General features: G+C 35.8%; 1 long non-coding RNA gene across 1 annotated transcript; it reads left to right on the top strand.

Annotated features, from left to right (window-relative positions):
* LOC107608453 lies at positions 9,314–10,149 on the top strand. Its single transcript, XR_001612864.2, has 3 exons — positions 9,314–9,567; positions 9,758–9,848; positions 9,934–10,149. It is a non-coding gene; the product is annotated as an uncharacterized LOC107608453 (long non-coding RNA).

Below are 10,678 nucleotides of genomic sequence, written 5' to 3'. Positions count from 1 at the left end.
GCTGAAAAGCCCTGGATGTCTACTTTCCAACGCAATTGAGAATGCGCCTATTGAAATCCTTTAGCTCCAAAAAATCCATTCCGAGTGCAGGGAGGTCAGAATCCAACAGCATCAGCAGTCCTTTTTCAGCCTGAATCAGATTTTTGCTCAGCTCCCTCAATTTCAGCCAGAAAATACCTAAAATTATAGAAAAACACACAAACTCATAGTAAAGTCCAGAAATGTGATTTTTATTTAAAAACTAATAAAAATATAATAAAAAGTGACTAAAACATATTAAAAACTACCTAAAAACAATGCCAAAAAGCGTATAAATTATCCGCTCATCACGTAGGAATGATGCCTTTCACACAAAAAAGCCCACGCGTACGCGTACCCCACACGTGTGCATCATCTGTGATTTTAGCCATCCACGCATGCGCGTCATCGACGCGTACGCGTGACCGTGAAAATCAGCGTCAATGAGTGTTTGGGTAGAGAGTTGTGCTGGCTTGGGACTGAAAGTGTGCTAGAGGCACAAATTTAGTCACGCGGACATGTCCCTGACACGTGCATGTCATCTGCACAAATGGCCATTCACGCGTGCGCGTGCATGACACACACGCAACGCATGAAATTATTGGTTCCCAAGCCACGCGAATAGAGAGTTGTGCGTGCGCGCGGCTGGCTTCGTGCGAATCGCACAAATCATCGGCACGTGGACACATGCCTGACGCTCACGCATCATTAAGGAAAATTCGTGACCCACGCGTACGCATGCTGTACGTGTATGCGTCGCTTGCGCCGTACAATTACACTAGTTCGCCGCCTAGTTTTAATTTTCTTTCTTTCTCTCCCAATCCTAATTCTCTCTTGTTTTTTTATCCTTTTATTCTTCTTTCATCTTACTAGTTGTTTTTGTTTTCAGTTCTTCTTTGCTTGAGGACAAGCAAACCTTTAAGTTTGGTGTTGACGCTTTGCTTATAGATTTTCTGTTTATTTTATGCCACCAAATGGGAGGCAAATCATCTTCACAGGAGGAGCACAACCTGAAAAATAAAATGACCGCTAGGATAACTAAGGTGGTTGAGTTCCTTTCATTCTATATTCCTTCTCGCTTTTATTATATTATATTCCGATTTTCTGCTATTTTGCTTTGTTTGTTGCATGATCCATTATTAGTTAGAATCCTAGGTCTAAAGTATTTTCTTAATTGCTTTAATTCCGAAAAGATGTCTCATGTATTACTCACTGAGCTTGAATTCAAATAAAAAATACAGAAATAATGTATTGCATGAGAAAGTGAGTTTATATTGAAGAATAGTCTTATTTACTTAGATATGATGGTACTTTCTATGATTTTGAATGCATGACATGAACAGTGCATATTTAAATTTGAATCAAAGAATGTTGATATACAAGGAATGGGAATTTAGAGAATTATTATGATTTCTCTGAAATTAATGAAAGTTTAATCCTTGAAGCAAAAGAAATAGCAAAAGAAAAATAAAAGCAAGGTCCAAGGCTCTGAGCATCAATGACTAGGGAGGTCAGACATGATTAAAAGCTCAAAGAGTTGTTTCCCTAGTCACAAGCTTGTGGTGTTTCTGTGTCAAGTAATCCTTGAGACAAAACATTTATAGTCGAGATCAATTTCAGAGTACGCCAAAGGCTTTGAGCACCACTGTCTGGGAGTAATTGAATATATATATATAATACTAATAAAAATAATAATATTTATAACTAAAAGAGAGTCCCCCAGTTAAGTGCTTGTGGTGTTTCTGTGTCAAGTAAAACTTGAGACACAACATTTAAAGTCACGGCTAGGCTCAAGGTGCAAAGCACCAAAGAAAAGAAAAACTGTTGTGTTCAAGGGTTAAATTGAGTTGCAAAAGATCAGAGAATTCATAATATTATCCGGATTCTAATTCCGAATGACACTGACATCCTTCTGATTCAAGGGAGAGTGAGATGCCAAAACTATTCAGGATTGCAGTTGTAAACCCCACTATAAGAAGAGACAAGAGCTTAATTAAACTCTCACTCTCATGCAAATTCACATTTTAAGCCTATATTAGTTTGGTTGCTTGAGGACAAGTAACAATTCAAGTTTGGTATTGTGATGTGTGAGCATCTTTCCTATCTTTTCCTAGTGAATTTGCATTAAATTTGTTAAGTTTTTATCAAGAATTAATTATCTTTTAGCCACTATGGATGCTACTTTGAGTCTTGTACAATTTTATTCATTTTAGGTAGCATTCGGATGGATTTGATGGTGTTTCTGCAGAGAAAGAGAAGAAACAAAGGAGCTGACCAGCGAGGAGCAACGCGTGCGCGTGCTTGACGCGTACGCGTGATTCGGCGCTATCCATGGCGACGCGTGCGCGTACCTGATGCGTACGCGTGAAAAGCAAATTTGCTCAGCGACGCGTGACACGCAAAGAAGATCATCGACGCGTACGCGTGACTGACGCGTACGCGTGACTGACGCGTACGCGTGACATGCGCGACATGTAGAAAACTCAGAAAATGCTGGGGGCGATTTTAGGCCGAGTTTTGACCCACTTTTTGGCCCAGAAATATAGACTAGAGCCAGGGGATAGCAGAGACTCAAGGGAGATTCACACAAGAATGATTATGCCCACTCCAAGTTAGGCGTGGACCCTATAAAGGAAGTGGTCCCCATCCATCAATTGAAGACATGCTGATTGCTTTAATTAATTCTGATTAAAACTTTAATTTTTATTTTAAAAATAGAAAAAGATATTATTTTAGTTTTAGAAGATAGATTTTAAATTTATTAGGATTAGATATAAAAGGGGATTGGAATTAGTTAACTTTTCATTCCACCTCAGCACAACATTATTCCATTCAAACTACCAAAATACATTTTATCAGAATCCTTATTTTTCTCTGAACCATGAGCAACTAAACCTCCACTATTAAGGTTAGGAGCTTTGTCTATTGTATGGATTAATTTTATTATTTTTCTATTTTAGTTCATGTTTTGATTTATATTTCAAGAATTGTTTTCGCTCTTTATCTTATGAATGTGGGTAGAACGAAAGTATGACCCTCTTTCTATTTGAGTTCTTGTATAACTAGGAAAAGTTCTTTACTTGAACAACAGCTTGAAAACATATTCTCCTAAATTTTAATTATCTGGATTTAACGGGATACGTGAATATAATCCTTTAATTTTTGGGCAATTAGAGTTTTTGTGACATATAAACTGGAATTTGATCATCACCCTCTGATTGGAATTAATTGACCAAGGAAATGGCAGTTGATGAATTTCAGAGGAAACTAGAAAGGTCTAAGGAATTAGGGTCTAGTCACATGTAGTTTGCCATTAATTAAATCCTACATGATTAAAATAGTTAGTAAGAAAAGTTAATCCGGAAAAATAGATAACTCTGAAACCTTAACTGTCTTCTCCATATTTTATTTCCAACTCATTTACTTTACTATTTTAATTTCTGAACAATTGTTTAATGCTTCTTGAACATTCAAACACTCCTTTTTGTTTGCCTAATTAAGTAAATTAATCAACCATTGTTGCTTAGTCCATCAATCCTCGTGGGATCGACCCTCACTCACCTGAGGTATTACTTGGTACAACCCGGTGCACTTGCCGGTTAGTTTGTGGTTATAAATAACCGCACCAAAATGTGATCCCCTTAATGCTCACCAGCACGTCCTCAGCAATTCCAACCACAGAGATAATGCTTTTATCTGCCAAAACAAAACATGCTGCCGACCTTTTTAAGGGAGGGAGCCTCAAAGCATCATATACAGATAATGGCATTATACTAACACACGCGCCTAAATCACACATGCAGTTCGAAAATTTTACACCCTCTATAGTAATGGTTACCATGCATGGACCTGGATCACTACATTTTTCTGGTATATCACCCATTAAAGCAGATATGGAGCTACCTAGAGGAATAGTTTCTAAATCCTGTAATTTATCTTTATTCATGCATAAATCTTTTAGAAACTTCGCATATTTAGGCACCTGGTGAATGGCATTAAAAATGGGGAATGGTTACCTCAATCTTTTTGAAGATCTCCACCATCTTTGGATTGAGTTCCATCTGCTTTCTGGATTTCCTAGCAAGGTGTGGAAATGGGATAGGGATGGCGTCCCTTGTAGCTTCAGCCTCTATTGATGTGCTATTCTCTGGTTGAGCTGCTTCTGTTTCAACCCTGTCATGTACTTCATCCTCCTCTTCAGCATCCGCCACCTCAACAATGTCTTCAACTCGGGTGTTGTCCTTTGAGCTTGACTCCTTATGACTCCTCTCTGACAGTGTGGTACCAGACTTCAAAGTGATGGCATTGATTCCACCTTTGGGGTTGGGCCGAGGTTGAGAAGGTAGTGCACTGGAGCTTGAAGGTTGATTGATGGGGGTAGAAGGTAGTTCCAGTCGGGAGATGAGAGCTTGTAAAGTGGAGGTAAGACCATTGATGCTAGAGGTAGGTGTATTCTGAAGATCTTTCTGTCCATGTGCAATAGAGTGAAGCATCTCATCATTGGTAGAAAAAGAGGGATAAGTAATTTGAGGGACTTGCTGTTGGTTGTTCTGAGGCACTTGGGACTGCCTTTGGTGAGGTTCTCTGTAAGGCTAGTTTTGGTTTTGTTGTTGGTAAGGAGGGTTCTGCTGTCTGTTGTTGTTGTTGTTGTTCCACCTCTAATTTCCATTGTTGTCTCTGCCTCCTCTATTGTAGTTGTCCTTCCATCCTTGGTTGGAATTATCTCTCCACCCCTGGTTGGAGTTGTCTTGCCAACCTTGATTGTAGCTTCCACTTTGGTTATAATTTCTGCCTTGTTGATAGTATCCTTGATTTGGGCGGTCATAGAAATTATGGGTAGTTGCCAAGCTGTTGTCTTCTTGTTGGAGCTGCGGGCACTCATCAGTGTAATGAGTATAACAAGCACATATTCCACACACTCTCTGAGGAACCAACTGTTGACTCTGTTGTTATGGGGAAGGCTGAAGTTGTTGTTGATTCAGCTGTAGCTACTTCAGTATGTTGGTCATCTCTCCCAGAGTCTGTGTGAGAGCAGCAGTCTCACTACTAGAGAAAACCTCTGCAATAGCCTTGGGATGGTTGCTCCTGTGCCTGACATTCTGGGTAGATTCAGCTACATCAGTGATCAGTTGCCAAGCTTCTGTCGCCATCTTGTACTTCTTCAGAGAACCATTACTTGCAGTATCTAATGTAGTCTTATCCTGAGGCTTCATGCCTTGTGTGAAGTAGCTGATCAACACCAACTGGTCAATCTTGTGGTGGAGGCATGAGTCTAGGAGATTTCTGAAGCGTTCTCAATATTCATAAAGGGTCTCTGACTTGCCTTGGATTATGCAGGAAATTTCCTTCCTCAGTCTATCTGTAACTTCAGCTGGAAAGTAGTTTTCTAGGAATTCCCTTCTAAGCAGATACCAATTGGTAACAACTGCTTCAGGTTGAGTGTAGAACCACACCCTTGCCTTTCCCTCGAGAGAAAATAGGAAGGCATATAGCCAAATAGTAGTTTCATCTCCACCGTGACGCCTATTAGTTGAGCAGGCTATCTGAAAATTCCTGAGGTGCTTTATGGGCTCTTGAGCAGGTAAGCCATGAAACTTGGGCAGTAAGTCAAATTAAGTAATTGAAACAAAGATTAACAAAATCCAATTCAGAAATTCAACAATGGAAGCTCAAATCAAACTAGATCTAGAGATGATCAAGAGTTTCTCTCCCTAGAACATGAGAACCAAAAACTAGCTCAAATTGTGTGTAAAGTATAAAATGATTGATCCCCCCACTACAACAAATATGGGCTTTAGCAACGCCAAATTTTGCAACGCCTTAAAACCGTTCTCTTAGATAGTTTTAGACAACGGTTTTTTATAGTGTTACTATTGAATTCAATTTTTTATTATTTTATAGCAACAAATTAAAACTGTTCTTTTTGACTATTTTAAAGAATGGTTTTATAACCGTTACCATGATTTGGTTTTAAGCAACAATTTTTTGTTGTTGTTTAAATAATTGTACAAAAGAAACGCATAAAAACCATTGCCAAAATGCTACACTTTAAAACCGTTCAATTAGATGGTCTTAGACAACGGTTTTTACAGTGTTACTATTGAAGTTCAATTTTTCATTACGTTATAGCAACAAAATAAAACCGTTCTCTTTGACTATTTTAAAGAACGGTTTTATAACCATTACAATAATTTTTTATCAAACAATAATTTTCTTATATTATTTAAATAATTATACAAATTTAAATAATTTTCTCTATAAATATTAAATTTTTAGAACACTCAAAATTATTGTTATAAATATATTACAAATATTATTTATAGAAGAAATAAATTTAAAATAAATTTATAACAATGATATATTTTTGGTTTCATTCCCACTCTAAAATTTAAGATAATATTTTTTTAACACTTTAAAAAAATTTCAACAACCTCTCTTCAAAATAAAACATAGAGATGTGTTAATTTTTCCTTCCTCTATTAGCCCTAGCGCTCCATAACCGACACCACTTACCATTAGAGCCATCATCGAACAATGCCAAACTTGTAACAACCCAAATTTTTGGAAAATTAAATAATAATTTATTTATAATTTATCATATTTGTTGATAATTTTTGTAAGCCCCAGATTTTTAGAAAATAAATAATGAATTATTTATAATTATATATATGATTTTCTTTTTAGAAAGGTTATGAGACTTCATGTTTTAAATTAATTTGGTTTTATATAAATTTCAATTATAAATTAAATATTTTTGATTTACTAAAATTAATGATTTTTGCTTAATTAAAATTCAGAGTTTTAGTAATTGGAGATGAAAGAGAGTTTTGTATATAATTTAAATTGAAATAATTTAAAGTTTTGATTAATATTATGAACTAAAAAAAATTATTTATTTATCTATAATTTTAAATTAAAATATTTAATTACAAATAATTTGTAATTTGAAGAATAAAATAGTATTCTTAAAATTAATTATATTGATTAAAATAATTAAATTGAGTTTTAACTCAAAACTCTACTCAAATCCTAAATTCCCAATTCTAAACCCTAATTCCTAATTCATTAACCCTAACCCCTTTCTACCCAACCCACACACACATGTACCCCTCCCCCTACCACCTGTTCATTCTCCACTGAGCCACTTCACCCTTTCTCACAGCTACTCACTCACAACACACACCACACACCAAATAAACAAACATGCACAGACACATAAACATACATAGAGAGAGAGAGATCTGAGAGTAAGAACCGAAGGGAGAAGAGGAGAGGAAGGGAAACCGCGCCTTGCCGCCGCTGCTGTACGCGAAGTCATCTTCATTACGGATCAGAACTGAAGCGAGAGAGAGGACCGCGATAGAGGAAGGAATTGCGCCGCCCAGTCGCTGTCCATGGGGAGTCGTCGCCGGCGTTGTCGCGAGCAGGAGAGGAGCCGCGTCGGAGGAGAAGAGCCGTCGCGTTCTACCACCGCTGAGGGACCAGTCGCCGTTAGAATCGTCACTGCTGTTGTGTTCCGTCACCGCCGTCACGTCGTGACCCCGTCATCACCACCGAAGGCTCTAGCGCTACCGCTACTTCTATGGCCGCCATCATCTGTTGCATGTGCGAAAGGAGAGAGGAGCCTTGAGAACAAGGAAAGGAGTCGTGTGAGGTTTGTGCCGAGAGACAGAGGGCTGTTTAGCCGCCACCGCTGCTGCCAAATCACCGTTGCGGTTTCAAAAAAAAGGGGGATGCCGACGAAGTACCTCTGATATGGTCTAGATCCCTTCTTCTAATTTGCTCTGTTTCCTTTCTTGCTCTGCTGCTATTTCATTGGTTACCCTATTCTCGTTTTATTTTATTTCAGCCCCTATAGCTATGATTATTGATAATGTTACTGCTATTGCTACTGCTGGGTCTAAGCCATTGCTGCTGTGAATTTAGAATAAGAGGGTTTGTCGCGTTTAAATTCTGCGGTCTCGACTAATTGATGTAGGGGATTTGTTTTAAAAATAAATGTTTTAAGTTATAAATGCCAATAAAATTAAATGAGTAACTGCAAATGGTTTATGGTTGCTTTGTGTGAATAATTGTTGGAATTGAGTTGAATCATGGCTGTAGTTGGTGATTCGTTTAATGATTTAATGTAGTGATTATTGACGATATTGTGTATTTTGAAGTTATACTTGTTTCTAGTACTTGTTGATGATGTTTTTGTGTATGGAATGTTGCTATGGTTGCTGGAAATTCATTTGATGAATCAGAACATGAGATATGTTGTTATAGATGAGATGCTGAAGAATGGATGCTATGATAATATGGTTACGTTGAACCTATGATATGAAATTGTGATATATTGAATTAAGAGTTCTTGGGAAACTTTTGTTAGTAAAAAGAAATTTAGAAATGTGGTTTTAGATTAATCCTAGGCTTGAATATAGGATTTGGTATATGAGGTTGTTAGAAATACTTTGTGCAGAATTTCTGCAGAAATCTGCATAATTAGAAGCAGAATGAATGACTTTTTGGGAGCCGTCCAGACCTAATTTTTAGATGAAATTATTTTTCTGTAAAACTTTAGTGTGTCTTGAAAATTCCATAAAAATTTCAGGGAATTTGGCCAAGTGGTTTGGAAGATATGATTTTTTGAAGTTTAGTGGTTGCTGTAGATTTTTCTGGTTTTCTGGTTCTACAGTACCAACTTGCAGATGCTATAACTTTTAATTAACTAGAATTTTGAGTTGATTTCAAAAGGATTTTAAAGATCTATCAGTCTATTTTAAGTGAGTACAAGTTTCATGTTCATATCTATTTTTTAGAGTTAGATAAGTCACTTGGAAGGTCGGTTGTTTGCTGAAAACTCTGAACTGGTTTATGAAAACAGGGCTCCACTTCCAATTGATAATTAATTAATTAAATGAAGTTATATGAACCTGAAATTTGTGGATTTTGAAACTTAGGGATGTTGACTGTAATATCATTTTGAATGTGTTTTAAGCTAATCATGTTTACCTTTATTTATTTGAATCTAGTTTTACTAATGCAAGTAAAATTGTTGGATAGATTCTTAACAAACAATAATGAGTTCTATCTAGAAAAATAGAATTAAAGTGAATGCCACATTCTCAGATTTCCACAGTGCCAGGTTATTGAAGTGAATGCACATTCTTTATTCAGTAAATGGTTTTTTGAAAATGGCAAGCTGGTATGCATGTACAATAGTTATTAGAAGTACCAATGCTTTATATTTGATGAATTTCGAATTTGTTATCACTTCAAAGGTTATTGATAGATGAACTGTTATTATGTTGTATTGTTGCACTGAATGCACAATTGTGTTTCCTTGTTGTTTAGGTTTCAAAACTTTTCCAAAAGATTCAAGAAATGGTAAAGAAGAAAGCAATCTAGTATTTGTTTTGATTGGTGAGGCAGAACAAAATTTAACTTAATGCTATATGCTTGTCATGTGCTTTGGGTTAAGTGTGTGGTCATGCAGATGAAGTTGAAAGCCTTGCTGCGGCGAGGAAAGCTTTTATATCCGGTTCAGAACCTTCAGATTCTATTCGGGTATACCAATCTCTCTGGTCCTTCCTGGAGGAAAATACCCCTTTTCTTCCCTGCTGTTCCTTTTTTTCTTTCTTTTTTTAAATAGTGTGCGAGAATGTTAAATATCATTTAAAAAATGCAACCGAGAGATGTTGGATTTTCTTGGGTATATGCGTAATGTGTTAGTAATCCTTAAATATGAATATTTCAGGTTGTAAATGCATTACTAACTCAGATTGACAAGTTAATATCATCTCCAAATGTGATAATCCTAATCACATCCAACATAACTACTGCTATTGGTAAGCCTAAATCAAACTTCCATTCCTTCGATTATTAGCATTAGGCTTAACATTATATTTAATTTGCTAATTTTTTTGTTCACAGGAAAATTATTATGAAGTAGAAAAAGAACTTAATCACACAAATTATGAAGATCAAATATTAGAGAGTAAAAATCACCAATTTGTGAAGATGATGAGGAATCTATTTGCTATTGTAATATATCAATCTTTTTTCTTTATGATTAGATATGGTTATGACTTAGACTCTTATTATGTAATTTTAAAGTATCTTAGTTTATTTGACTTCTAAAAGATTCACAAATATGTATGAATCTTATAGAATACTTTAAAAATCAAATTTGATGGTAAATATTCAATTAGTTTTCTTTAGTAATTTGATTCAAATAGTTAAGGTTATTTATTGACACTAAATTAAAAAAATAGTTGGAATATTAATTTTAATGCAATATGAGAAAATTATTGTAAATAAAAGATATATAACTACAAAAAATCGTTGTCAAAAGTCACAAAAGGAATGATTTTAAAAAACTGTTGCCAAAAAAAGAAACTAATAGTAACTCTTTAAAATCGTTGTCTTAGATGACTATTAAATGGCAACGGTATTAAAACCGTTGTCAAAAAACAACACTAACGGTAACGCTTTAAAACCGTTGTCTTTGTGAATAATAAAACTACAACAGTTTCAAACCGTTGCCTATTCAGTTATGATTTTAAACCATTGGATCATGAAAGAGAACGGTTTAAAACCGTTCTTTATCGAGTAGCGGTTCAAAACCATTGTTTAAAGTTTTCTATCAAAATCGTTGTCTATACCAGTAACTTTGGCA

Source organism: Arachis ipaensis, chromosome B07 (assembly GCF_000816755.2).
Source record: "Arachis ipaensis cultivar K30076 chromosome B07, Araip1.1, whole genome shotgun sequence".
In the NCBI taxonomy this organism is placed as follows: Eukaryota; Viridiplantae; Streptophyta; class Magnoliopsida; order Fabales; family Fabaceae; genus Arachis; species Arachis ipaensis.
Note: the sequence above shows the minus strand (reverse complement) of the source record. Positions and strands in the feature narration are given on the sequence as shown.